The 14,103-nt window shown below is 40.9% G+C and overlaps 1 protein-coding gene across 2 annotated transcripts in view; it reads right to left on the bottom strand.

Annotated features, from left to right (window-relative positions):
- The window catches only part of SEMA4D (semaphorin 4D), a 101,284-nt gene that overhangs the window by 41,857 nt on the left and 45,324 nt on the right, over window positions 1-14,103 (bottom strand). For both annotated transcript variants that reach the window (XM_075136743.1, XM_075136742.1), the window contains exon 2: window positions 2,640-2,703. The gene's annotated coding sequence lies outside the window, so the exon portion shown is untranslated. The remainder of the gene's footprint in view (window positions 1-2,639; window positions 2,704-14,103) is intronic.

Genomic DNA, 14,103 nt, shown 5'->3' with positions numbered 1-14,103 from the left:
CTCCCCAGGCACACCAAGCGTCCACATCATTCTCCTCCCATATTGTATTGCACTTTCTTCTCCTCCCCATGGTTATCTTCTCTTGCAGTCCCCCACCTACTCTGTGCTTATGCTCCCACCCGTCCTGCCGCCACCTCCTCCTCCTCCCCAACACAACCAGTGCACAACTACATGACCAGAGGCGATGCAAGCCCTGGTGAGGCTGCCAGACAAAAGACCACCCTCCTTTGGGATAGAAGGAAGACTTTCTAATGTATATACTTCCCTACCTCTCAGTGAAATCACCTTCACACCACTCGCTGTCCAGGCACAGCAAACGAGGGCCTCACAGTAAGCCACAACTGACTGTGAGGCACCCTCCCTTCCCGCCGTCAGGAGCAAAAAATCACAGCAGGTTTCCCAGGCAGCCTACCCTGCTATTTTTAGATTAAAAAAAAAGAAAAATTATGTGTTTATAAAACTTATAAATTACTATGATGAGGGATATGAAGCTCAATATGCGGAGACAGACAAATTTACAACCAAATTGCTTCCTCCAGCAGAAAAGGCGGGGGTTAAAGGATTCATCTGTCAGAGGGCATAAATTGCAAGTTCTCCCAAAATAACTTTCTTCAAAGGCTTCTGAAAGCTTTAACAGAATACAGACCTGCTTCAATGTTTATTGATGCCTATTTGATAACAAAGATTTTAAGGCTTCATACATGAAAAAACAAACCACAGAACTCCCACTGTGAGATTTTGCTTAAACCCAATTTTTTCAATTTGCCCAAAGTTCTGTTTCCAAAAATAGAAGAAAAAGTTAGCAATGCTTTTTTTCTAAGCAATCAAAATTACACAGTAAGAAATGTGCAATTTACCTTTGACAGCTGAGTTTTATTTACGTAGTTCATTTATTTTAGACCAGCAAGGACAGGTTGGATATACCCTTTGCTTTAGTTCTCACCCTTTAAAACCTCAAGCACAGTGCCATTTTTAGACTGTCTCACGAAAAACATCATTTTTACACTCTTTTTCTTATTATGCAATACGTATGAACTCATTTTCTGCTGAGGTAAGTTAAAACCTCAAACTAGCAGACCAGTAGCCCTTTATGACTAACATACATGTAGAACACGGGATTATTTACATTTCAAACTGTAACCAAAATACTTTGTAGTTGCTAGGTGCTTACAAATTAGATTAAGCTTTTTCAGACAATTTCATGTGGTCTTTACCTCCACCACAAAGCTTGCTGGAGGATGCCCTAGTGCTGAAAGAGGATAAAAATTCTGAGGAAAATGAAATTCCCAGTTTTAGGCTGAAATGTTCTGTGAAGACAGAAATTTACTATTTTCCTGATTCTGCATTACAAATATACCACCAAGTAGTACTCAGGAAACTAACGCTTGAGCTTAAAGCAGTGAATATTTATAATGTTCAGTGGAATACCTGAAGAGATCCATTTTTTTTTTTTTAACCTCACCTTCCTGTTCTTTCCTTTACTTCTATGCACTTTTTTTTGGGCAAAGGTTACAAGAAGACAAAGTATTATGCAAACCCCCCCCCCCAAAGATTACAAGACGATAAATACGAGATTAAAGTTCTTATTTTTCAGATTATAGGTGCATTGTTAGAAATATCATGTTAGCCTTCAATTCCAAAGAGCAACAGGAAAGAACAGATGAGTTTGCTTCTGCTTGCTTTTTCTTTAAGAAAAAGAAAGCTAACTCTAGCCTTGGACAAGTCGACCTCTGAGCTATCAGAGATTGTAGCCATTGCCATGGGTCCTCAGCCTGGCTGCGTAGAAGCAAACTAAACACAAATTATTTATGTAAAAGTACAAGGATAATCAGTGGGCCTAACCACAGCTGCAGTGCCAGCACTTTCTGCTAACTTGGATGTTGAGCTATCCCCTATCCAGAATGCAAGAGCTGCCTAGGGGAGAGATGTGTTTTAAGACCCTTTTCTGCCTCACTGGGTTCTCCCAGATAGTGAACCTGGGTTGTGACAGTGTCAGTGCTGCAATGAGAACTGTTCAAATGACCAAGTCCCTGAAATTCCAAGTCCGTCTTCCCTACCACTTAAACATACTCTCACAACACAAAACATTGCTCAGCTTCTCCCTCATTTCTTCTCGGGCTCATAGGACTGAAACAGTCACTCGAAGTTATTTGAAGATGCCTACTGGCAACTAACAGCACTCACAAAAGTACCTGCGTGTCTAAATCAATAGGCACGTGTGCTTTTAAAAAAAAAAATCCTACGTGTCCAGCAACACTTTCAAAGGCACAAACGTCTCTGAAAGTAAGCCCAGTACCCCCTCACACACATAAACTGCGTAGCACAGGAGGGCTGCAATCCTGAACGGGACCTTCCAGTGATAGCTAAAGCACAGGTAAAAATACAGTGTGTTCCCAAGTGAAAAAAGTCCCTTTTCTGATAAGTTTCTTGAGAAGTATTCTGGTCTTGAAGCAAAACAAAGTAATAAATCAAGCTTATCCTTAAATCCTTAATTCATATGGGAAAACATAAGTCCCTAGTGTTCTTGCAGTGTATTTGTTTGTTTTACTAACAAAGTTACACAGCCACCATGAATCCACCACAGCCCCCTTCCTGTGGGGGGGGGGGGGGGGGTGTACCGATAGTTTCACTGTACCTACCTGCCGTCCCTTGGAGCCTCCCACACACCCCTGGCGCTGGGGAGCCGTCAGAAACACGTCCTTTCTGCAAAGAGATAAGAAACGGGGTTTGACATCATTACCACATAAACCCTAAGGGCAAGTTTTGATACAGGAATTATAATAAATCCTCCCCCAAAAGTTTGGCTTTTATTTCCCAGATTACCAGGGCAGACCGTTCTGACGGAAACCAGAGCCGATACATTTGCATCCAACAAGCCAAGATCCTGATGCTGCATTTAACACAAAAAACTATTAAGCAATCCTGATAAAAAGCATACACACCAGCCCTTTTCAAACTCAGTTTGTTTCCTCTATCCCAAGCTGGCCGGTAACTACTCAGTACAAAATTATTCAGCACTTGCATTGCAGTAGCAATTATTGATCCTGGTAAGAGTCTGGGACCCCTCTTACATGGGTATGGGACATACAAAGAAAGCTCAGAAAGGTTAGACACCAGCCAGCCCCACAAATAATTACCTTTACTAAATCCATATAAAGTAGTTCCGACATTCTCCTGCATTACTGAATGACTGCATTATGCACAAGCTTAGAACAAAAATATCTGGATATTTACGACGAAAATTCACGTGTTCAAATTTTTTTTGGTGTAATCAAAGGAGAACAGTGGGCCACTCCAAAGCAATCACAACAGGACACACGATGCATTTGTCCCAAAACAATTCAAGGTAACGTACTTCTAAATATGCAGACTTATAATACTGTTACATCAGTTTGTATTTAGCATATATACTTCCTACTGTTCACCCAACTGCTTTTAAAAGGGTGTGGGCTACCTGAAGGGATAGTGTTTTTTAAATGCAAGTCACCGCGGGTCTGATCTGGATTTCACTGAAGTCAATAGTAACAGGGTTCTCACAGATCCAAGTGGGAAGAGGGTGCACCTAAAAAAAAAATCTCCATTGCACATCTGAAGGCTTCATTCTTGATCCAGAAGATTATACTGAAAGGCTCACAAGACAAAAGGCCCCAGAAGAAACAGGCCAGACAAAATTACGAGGAACAGCTCAATATTGCAGGTCTCTAAGGAGAGGGAGAGCCTATACAGGGTCTTTTCAAAGGCACGGTGTCTGCTCTGTCCTTCAACAATGCACAACTTTGCAGCTGCCAGTACAGTAGCAGGTATCAAACAGGTACATCAAGCCCCCTTTTGCTTACAAAAAAATCTTTTCAAAATCTTTTGGATCTTTTGTGTTTTAGAGAGGGGAATCTAGTCTGACTCTCCCCACAATGTTTTTTTCAACAAGACACCCCATGGAAATCTCTTGCCTATCTATGCTATTACCCGTTGGATATTTTCACAAGCACTAGCAGGATAAAACTGACTTATTCTTTGCTGTAAAAACAACCGCCTACCTTTCACTCTGCTGGAGCAAACAGAGCAGGCAAACTGTGAATCATCCGACCCGTTGTGAAGCTCCCCATGAACCAGCTTACACCAGATCATATCTATGGCTGTAGCTACTCAATATTTAAGCGGAAAGTTAAAATTTGTAAAAATTGCTGCTTCCACAGGAGGCCATCGATTGCCACAGTCACTATCGCTAACCAGAGTTTTCAGATCCCAGCGTGCTGCCTTACGGCTTACTGCTTTCAGAGCAAACACATGTATAATCATCCATTTTAGGAACCTTAAGGGGAAAAGAAAATTCTCTTTTGCCCCTGCTGAGAAAGGCCTTCTAGCAGCCTGTGGCTTGTACAAGCACCTTCATTATAACAAAGCACTTGCATCTAAATAAGTAGCTACAGTAGATGCCAAACTGCTCACAAAAAACCCTTGCAGCAAATTAGCTGACCTGCAGACTTCACTAGCTCTCGAAACGGCCTGTCACGGGGATTTCCACGTCTCCACAAGTGGCTCCAGGTTTCTGAGCTAGGGTCTGAGGCCACTGAGGACCCGGAAGCCAGGTGGGCAGGCAGCCGGAGCCAGGCCAGCCCTCGGCCAGCGCCTGGATCTCCGCAGAGCCAGGGAGAGGCAGAAGAGACGCAAGGACTTCCAAGTCGCGACACCTCAGCGCAAGAACTCAGCTCCCGAGAGCAGTGCATCCCTCCTCGGTTTGCCCCTCGGGAAAGGGCCACTAACCATCAATACTTCTAGCAGAGGCGGTCATGGACACGGGGCTGGGTGCAAGGGCGGCCGGGCTCAGGTGAAGGGTGGTTTTCAAGTAGGGGCTGATTCTTCTCCTTTGATCACGCTGCCGCTGGCTGCCTGTGTGGACAACACCTGTAGTCATGCTATGCACATGAGTAACTACGCACAGCTTGCCAAAAGCTATGACATAATTAAAGCCTTTAATCCAGCCAGGACCTGAGTATGAAATTAACATCCATGTAAGCACTGCAGGTTTGGAGGCACCCTTCAGGTCCTCTTGTTTGACCCAAGCCTTGCAGGTGATCCTTTAAAGCAGGTACTGCAGAAGCTCCCTAACAAACCTTAAATGCTGTTGGGTTTTAAGAGTGAAAACTGTATTCCACAAGGGGAAAAACTCTATTTCTTCTGGTAACAATTACTTAAGCTTGGGGGGAGGGTACAGTGACAACAAAAAAATCACACCACGAAAAGCTCATTATTGTGACTAAGTCCTCAAAGATTAAAGACAACACCTACTGGATTATAAATGAAAGACAGCCTGGAATATATTATGTAGAATAACATGATAGTCACCTTAAGGAAATTTTTCATAAAAGAGCTGCAATCCTTCATATATGTGTTTGCATATATTTTTTATTTATTTGAGGACTTTCTTCTAATCTGTCAAATTCCATTTGACATTAATTTATTACAATGGATATCACAGACTACTTGTATTTTAAAAAAAAAAAATTAACACCAACCAAAAACCCAACACGTAACTTGTACTACTTCCTTCTGCATATCAATTACCATCCAGATCAAAAGCATTTCTTTAATCCTCTATTCAAGCATATGCCTGCTGTAACCAGGTCCTACAGATTCTAAATGAGAAGAAGGAAAAAGGAAATACAGAAGAAAACTAGTTTATAAGTGAATTTTAATTACTCAGAGAACTCTTTGGGAGACCATGGAGGCAAATTTTAAGTTTGGGAACATTTGTATTATTATAGCACTATTCACTGACCTTACCAAAATACAATCTCCAGCTCAATACCTTGACGATCGCAAATAGAGGTATATTTGCTACCCGTATCTCAAGCCAGCCACAACCTCTATGTGCTAGCTTTCTTAGAAAAACTATTTTAAATACTCGTATGGAAGCCAGAGGTAAAGCCGACATATAGCTATGAATAACTAAGGCTGCATACGCTGCCCACAGAGAACACGCTAAAAACATTCTATGTGTGGTTTTAGAGTCTTAAAATAAAGTAATTACACGAAAAGGTAGGCTAGACTACAAAATTAAAAGAACTGTGCGTATTATCAGCACTTTATTTTAATAATTGAGTATTTGACACATCAAAATAACTGTTGCTGACTGCAGCCGTTTCCATAGCTCCCACCCTCTCTCAATGGGACTGGTGATGATACCTGCTCATCAGCTGTGCAAGACATGGCGGGGGGGGGGGGAAGTCAAGTAACAAACACACTACAGGATTTACAGAGCAAAGCCTCAAATGTTTTTCCCCTTCCCCACTTGCTTTATGTCTCATTTTACAGAACCATTTGCTTGCCTATCAACATCCCCCAACTTTTTCTAAATGTTACATTAAAGGAAAGATAGGGTTGCCTTGGGCCTGACTTTATGTGCATGAGCTTTAACCTGCAGCAGAGCACCGTGCTAAACCAGGTTTTGGAACAACAAAGCAGAAGAGCCCTTTTATTTCTCAAACAGTCATTTTAATTTAGGCCAAACTGGACTGGGATCTTCAGATTTCAATTCCCCCATCACCCTGACACTCCTCAGATCTCACAAGCACTCTCAAAAAAGCCAAAACCAACATAGAGACTATCATGGAAGCAGAGAGCCCAGGACTGCTACAAATCCCTCCTGCGTCCCAATGACAAAATACGAATACCGAGGTTGGGCCAGCTACTGCTGAGAGCGGAGTTCTTCCGTTTTTAAAGATGTTAAGAGAAACTGTAATTAAGCAACTTAACTTTCACAAAACCGGACGGGAGCATTCATTATATTATCTATGCAACACTATCCTTCTTCAGGAAAGGATTCAAGTGTATTTCACAATTCTAACTTTCCTACAGTTACAATATTACACAAATATCAACACAAGATTATTTTAATAATATTTTAATCAAAAACATGGTAGTGGTTCTGAATCGAATTCCAGTAAAGACAGAAGGCATCAGCACTACAATTGTGTGAGACCAAGAGCCATAGAGCACTAGAGAAAGGAAAGGAGGATGCACAACTGTACAAAGAAAATAGCAAATACCAGCACTTGGGCTTCAGATTGAACTTCTTAAAACCACCACTTTAGGGACATGTAAAAATTTATATGTACTTGCAACAGGATACATTTGCTTAGGGAAACAAATGTTCTTTCAGAAGCAGCGTTATAATATTTTATGTGGTCAATAAACACCACAGTCTTTGAAGAGCAAAGATCATTGGGAGCATCCCCATGTTCAACACATTTTTACTTCGACAAGGTCAGTACAAAAGAGACAATTACCTCTCTTCTCACCATACAAGCATCATCCCTTATTATCCTACAAAGTCCCCTTCTCCTTCTATCAGAAAAGGAGCAATCCAGAAAATGATTTGCTGGTGCTAAAACCTAAACAAGAAGAAACAGCAGATGAGCTTTCAAATCTTATGCTAAGTATTCAATGAAAAATAACAGAAGTTTAAATTCTGCCTGTATTTTTGGTTAATGTTCTTTAACAGAATGAATGAAGCACACTACAAGAAAATGAAGAGTTTAAAAAAAAAAAACCACACATAAAAAAACAACCACCAGGAAGTCTGTACTACAAGCTTTGCTTCACAGACGGGTCTTACCCAAAAGACTATCAGCTGCCAATTATGTGGAAACGCCTCATAATATTAAAAAGTGAATGAATGTCATGTATTCCCATATTCACTATGACAATACAGCAACCCAGAAAAGCTAAAGCTAAAAATCAACATACTGTATTATACCACCTAACTTCCTAAGAGCTTAGATCACATCTTTTTGTCACTTTCAGATAATACCTTTTGTCACTTTTCAACTATTTTTTACTCCAGCATTTCTTTTTTTGTCTTTCTCTGATTCTTTACATAAAGTGCACTTACCACTACCACTTACAGGCGGTAGTCTAAATATATTCGAGAGTCATCTGAACACTGAGATTACAAAACACCCAGGTGTTACTTCACAGTGTTCCATATTTAGAATTTTTCAATCCTGTCTTGACTTTTTTCTTTCTCTCCTGCCTTGAGAAATGCATGGCCTCTTCCAAAAAACGCAGGCAATGAGAAGACATGTGAGTCTTTAATGCATAAAGAACAGAGTATTTTACCATCATGATAGTGTAGAAAAACCCTGTTATTCAGTAACAGATATCAGGCTTTTCAGGTTTTCAAGACAGTTTAACAAATTATGCCAGTTACTGACAGGTGCCAGACCCTGAAGTTTCTTCACTCTCAGAGGAGGCAAATACAAAAGCCACTTTGTCCACACAGCAGAGGTTTTCAGTACCAAAACATCCTCAGCCAGTTTGCCCACTGAAAACACCCAACTTACTAAGTTGTACATATCCCTACGCACTGTGAACAGCACACACTGCTCAGGGGCACCTACAGCAAGAAAGCAAAACGCAAAGACAGCTTTTAAACAAACCTTAAAAGCGCATCCAAATCACTGCCTGCCTTTTTTTTCTTTTTTTCACCCCCCTAAAATGAGTTAGCATTAGGCGGAGGAGGAGGAGAAGGAAGAGTAATTTTCATCTCAGCACACAAGATTAAAAAACAGCACTTCTCTAACCTGCACAGCAAAACATTTTGCAACTTACTAAAGAGAAACCTCGATGTAGAGGTTACCTGTCTGTCCTGAGTAAAGGCTTCTATGGTGAGAAAACAGGCGACTTCAGTTCAAGGCGCCAGAGAGTCAGCTCCCTGGTTGTGTAAGTCACAGCACAGCCTCCCCGAGGGAGCTGCCTGAGGTTGCTGAAGTAGGGGATTTGAACCAAGTTATTCAAAACAGTGGAGAAATAACAAAAACAAACTTCACTGTATTTGGCTATATGAAATGCAGAAGTTGAACCTTGCAGCAGTATTTACTTCTTTTAAAAAACAATTAAAATTCACATTTTTTTGTAAAAACAAAACAAAACTGTTCATGTCCAAAAAAAACCCCAAAAAGCCATAAAAAGGGATTTCCTCAAGCTTTACAAGTTATGTAAGGACATCTCTGACTTAGGAAGACAGGTATAATTTTTCTGCTTCTGAATATCCTTATCTTACTGATCATGCATTACAACTCCCTTATCACACACACCCCTTTAAAACTATCTTCCTCTCTCTCCTGTCCAATTGCACGAAGTCATAACATAACGAGAATGTCATTAGACTGGTTAGGGTGATACTTCGTATCATGTTAAAAACATGCCCACTCCATAGCAAAACAACCAGAATGGACCGCAGGACATTCACACATTCCTGAATCCTCCCGTATCGCATTCCCGGTTTCCTTTGGGACAAAGAACTACAACATCCAACTGGCAAATGGACCTGCGATAATGATTTTGAGTTTTCTGTTTCAGATGCAGCGAGGAGATGGCAGTGTCGCTGCTCCCAGCGCTTTACCTGTCACTCCACGGAGCTGCTTCTGCTGCCCATACACACAACCAGCTTTGCATGTGATGTGAATCACGCTGGCTAAACAGAAAAAGCTATGCAATTTTTCCTACATTGGGCATGTACACATGTTGAAGGTGGTACAGTAAAGCCCTCTTTCGAAATGCCACGTTTTTTTCTCGATTAAGAAAAAAATATGTATTGTATTTGTTTGGTAGCTACTTGAAGAGTCACCATCAAGTGTTGTCAATTCTCCTTCATAAGTATTGAGCTGAAGCCAGTGCCTCCATGCAGCTTTTTGTAAGCTGCTTTTTGTGCAGCAAGTTTCAATGCTCACGTTTCCATATGAGAGACAGTCAGGGGCGTTTTGAGTTACCCAGAACATCAACTCCTTCTTCCCCATCAACCAATCGTGGGATGGAAGTTGCACAGGGAACCTTCTCAAACTAAAACCAGTCAAGTTTCCAAATCTGTTTGCACTGAGAACCTGCTACAGGTTAAAGATTAACAACCAAAAAAAGACCCCCACTAAAACTGATAATTTCCCTCAGGTCTGCTCATTCCCATATTAATGGAAAAAAAAAAGTAGAAACATCCTATTTTTACATTCCATTCCCATTCTTTGATATCTGACCCTCAGACAATAAATGTCAAGTTTTATTTTCAGGTACAGCATCAATAGCACCAAGCAGCAATGTAGTTTTCACTGCACTAACATGAGCAGAGTTTGACATGCTCAGCTCTCACACCTGGCCCATCACCAGGTCACTGCTGCTTTCCTCTTTCCCCTGCAGTATTTCACATGTAGCATGTGGTAACCCACTCTTCTATCCATACTCTTGTTTAATTACAGCACATTTAGGCTTTATAGGTCCTAGACAGCAACTGTGCACTGATAAGAAATTGCGCGAACCATCTTAGTTTTAAGACACGCATGAGAAATTCAGCAATGTGCTAGGGTGAATGGCTTAAAAATCATCCCAATTCTCCAAAACACGGCTGGAGGAAACAAGCTAGATAACTATAAGGGGGAAGAGCAGTTATGAGGGGTCCTGCCTGCTTTACTTAAGTTGTCCTGCCTATGCTACCTCTGGCTACTTCTGTGTCCCCTAGTCTCCATCCATCCCCACATCCCAGCCCAAACCTGTGCTGCTGTGCAAGCAGTTAGGGAAGTCAACTGATCAACTTCCACAGCTTAAAGCCTACTTTGGGGAGGGGAAGTGCCAGGGTAGTTTAAATTCATCCACAATGCCTCTTTCAGTAGCAGTGCTAGCTTGGGTCGGATGAAATGTATGTGCAATCCCATTGGAGACATTAAGCCTGAGCCTTCCTTGGGAAAAAAAATGGAGTGCGAGGCCCAGTAAGTGCTAGACTCACTCTGAGTCCTCCCAGACTGATACCAGGGCCAAAACAAGAAAAAGCAAAGAAGAGTGGAGAGATCATGGCCTGAAAAAGAAAACCCTGAAAGACTGAGGGCTGTCTGGGATTAGGCCTGTGATGGACACGATGCAGCTCTCCCTTCTGATGCTGCACAGCACCTGCCAGGGGACTGAGCTTTCTGCAGTACTGCTTGCCGGAAGAGATCTTGAAAAGATAAAAGTCAGAATTGCCCAAGGGTAGGGCTACGTCCCCGACGGTAAACGTTGCTCTTTTCCTGCTGCAGCATCATTATGAAAACAATTTACTTTATTCTGCCAGTGGTGAGTAATAAACTACAGTTCCTTCTCATCAGCTAAATCCTGGCCACAAGGGTGTTACCCTTACATTTACTTGCATATTCAAGATGCTCAGCTGCCTCTGAAAGACTGGCAAAGAACACCTACTGTGGGACAACTGCACGTCCCAGTCAACCCCACGCAAATTGGGATATACCAGGTTTAGGGTCAAAATCCAGAATTCACACCAGACTGCAAAGGTCATTTAAATACCTGAGATCTCGACAAGAGATTAATCTCCAATAGCAGACTGCAACTCATGTCTTCTTGGCAAGCACCATGGAAATGCAGTACAATAGCCTTAAAATTTAAGGAATCATCATTTCACCATAACAAAAACATCTAATGCAAACAGCTTCAGTGGCAAGCATTTTAAAAGGTTTGGGTTTTTGCTGTGTTTAAGGTTATGCCAGCTCAGAAAAGAGTTTCCCTTTTTTTCATGTTAAAACCTCTATAGCAACCCTGGCATTTTTTATGCTGAAAAGTAACTCAACCATGTATTTGAAAAAAGCTGTTAGCGCTTTTCAAAGATAGCACAGGCATGGATTTTACTAATCATCATTAGATTATTATACTGTCGCTTACTAACCTTCGCTATTTTTTAATCTAACTGTGTACAGCCAGGGAGTCTGCACACTTCTGTAAGGTATACGATGAAATTATACATACCAGCAACTACAAAAAAGTTTGTGCAGAACAGAACTTGTTAAACATACGTGTTTTATTGCAGAATTTGGTTAGCAACAGCTCAGTTAGCGATGACTAACTCTGGAGTTTGAAAAAACAATTCTGACTTTGGGAGAACTTACATAAATGCAGTCATTTATCACATGTTGCTGCATCCGCTCTATGAGGTTGTAGAGCAATTATGCTGCTCCTGCCTCAATAGAACCCTTGTGTTGATATTAACAATGCAAAGGTCATTTTGACCTTTAACTAGTAACTGGGTATCGGTTTGTGCCCATATTACCACTTTCTGTACGTTCAAAAACACAGGTGCAGATCTTTCAGTATAAGTGTTTCAGATTTCACATCAAATTATGTGTCATGTCAGGAACAGGATTATCAGAAGCTTTGCTTGCAGAACATTCTCATGAGCATTACTGGGATTTTAGCTCCTGCCAAGCCTATGAGCTTTTTCTTATGCCAAATGAAATGTAGCAGAGAGAGTCATTATTACACTTGATGATTAACTTTTAAGAATCTTGTTTGCACTATCATTAAGGACATCATGAAAGGGAAAGAGATATGTGAGAGCTGCACACCACAGAGGTGCTGCCTCAAAGTTTCTTGACAAAACAGATAATTACTGCAAGTTTCCAGTCCTTGAATGCTAAATTTGAGGTTTTTAGTATTACAGAAAAGCAGAACAGTAAAATTATATGAAAGCATTAGACATAAGACAAGATTTATGTGCTTCCTTCAAGGTTTAGGGCTCAACAGTGAAACACAAAGCTTTCCACGGTGAAGCTGATCTCCAAATGCAGCAGCAGCCATCCACGTCTTATCTCAAACCAGAGATCCCCACCCCAGCCCATTCACAGCTTTCACATTTCAAATGTCACGGTAGGAAAATTAGGTTAAACTCAGCCATATGCAAAAATTAATCCCAGCCTAGAGAGGTATGTCAGAAAATTCAATGGCAATTAATGTTACTTGTGAACCAGATTCTGTACCGGTGCTCAAGCTATTAGCTGCTTCCCTGTATCCCTTTACAACCTTCTGAGGTCGGCAGCTACAGGTATCACATCACCAAAAGATACCATACAAAGAAAAAGAAGAACATTCTTGAGACAGCTATATCCTCTTTTCTGCTGCATGACCCAGAACAGGCAGAGACAGGACTCAAGAAGATGCCGTCATTGTCTATACTCCGAGTGTCATTCTGCATCGCAAAATACCCTTCTCTTCCAAAGTGCGCTTAATAGAGCAAGAAACAAACCAAAGTCCCCCATACAGCCTATGAAATAAATGGGCCATTCCTATTTTAAAAAAATCATAATTCCATATTAATTCAAATAAATGAAACTTTTAAGTTCAAAGTTCTCTGTGGATATATTAATTTCCTAAATTTAAATTTCAATTGTTATGCAGCTCATTTGCTGAAAGTTTGCTGCTTTGTCTTTTTCTTTTTTTTATAAGGGCAGATTTAACACAGTAAACAAAACAATGATTCTTACTAAGCATCAGTTTCCTTCTCTCTTTCCCTTGACGCTTCCCCCAGTTTTCTCTAAATGGAATATTAGCTTTAAACTACTGCAAGAGTATGTAACAGCAAAGCAAAACAATGCCCCAGTATGAAAATGTGAGCTTAGCTAGGTAACGTTATTTATTTATGAACAGAGGAACTTTGCACATACACTCTTCTTTCCAGCAAACTATTATTTAGACTTCTTTAAGTCCCGAAAAATTTTTCTTACAAATTGAAAAACACTGATCTTCACGTTTCTTACAAGATGTGCAGACTCACATTGAGAATTTAAGTCTACCAACAATCAGCTTGCTTTTCTTAAGTAGCTTTTGCAGATCTCTTAGAAGTCATCCATGGTACCCAGGAACATACAGACTACAAGCTGAATATCAGTACTCCAGATTAACAACCATTTATTAGCTATTTTGCTACTGTTCTTCTACAATTAAAGACTGAATGACAGTTTTCATTATTTTTGTTGCTAAGAAACCTGTCTCCTGTTGGACTGGTTACTGATGGTTCTCACTTATTACGGGAGATTTTAAATGGCAAGCTTCCGTGTTCTTAAAGGCTGCAGACGTATTTCTGCTTGGTAAAAACGCTTATTGTCTTTAACAACAGATTTGCTGTTCAGTGACACAGACGAAACTGTGCTACCATTTGCATGTGATGGTCTGAGAAGTCCACGGACAAGGTCAGACGACTGCACACCTCAAGGCACAACACAAGCTGCTCCTTATTGACCCCAAAACTTCCACGACTCCCTTCCAAGAAAGCCCAAAACTAATAGTCATTCTGCAGGA

Source organism: Calonectris borealis, chromosome Z (assembly GCF_964195595.1).
Source record: "Calonectris borealis chromosome Z, bCalBor7.hap1.2, whole genome shotgun sequence".
Taxonomy (NCBI): domain Eukaryota; kingdom Metazoa; phylum Chordata; class Aves; order Procellariiformes; family Procellariidae; genus Calonectris; species Calonectris borealis.
The sequence above is the reverse complement of the archived record's forward strand: the minus strand, read 5'-3'. Positions and strand labels throughout refer to the sequence as shown.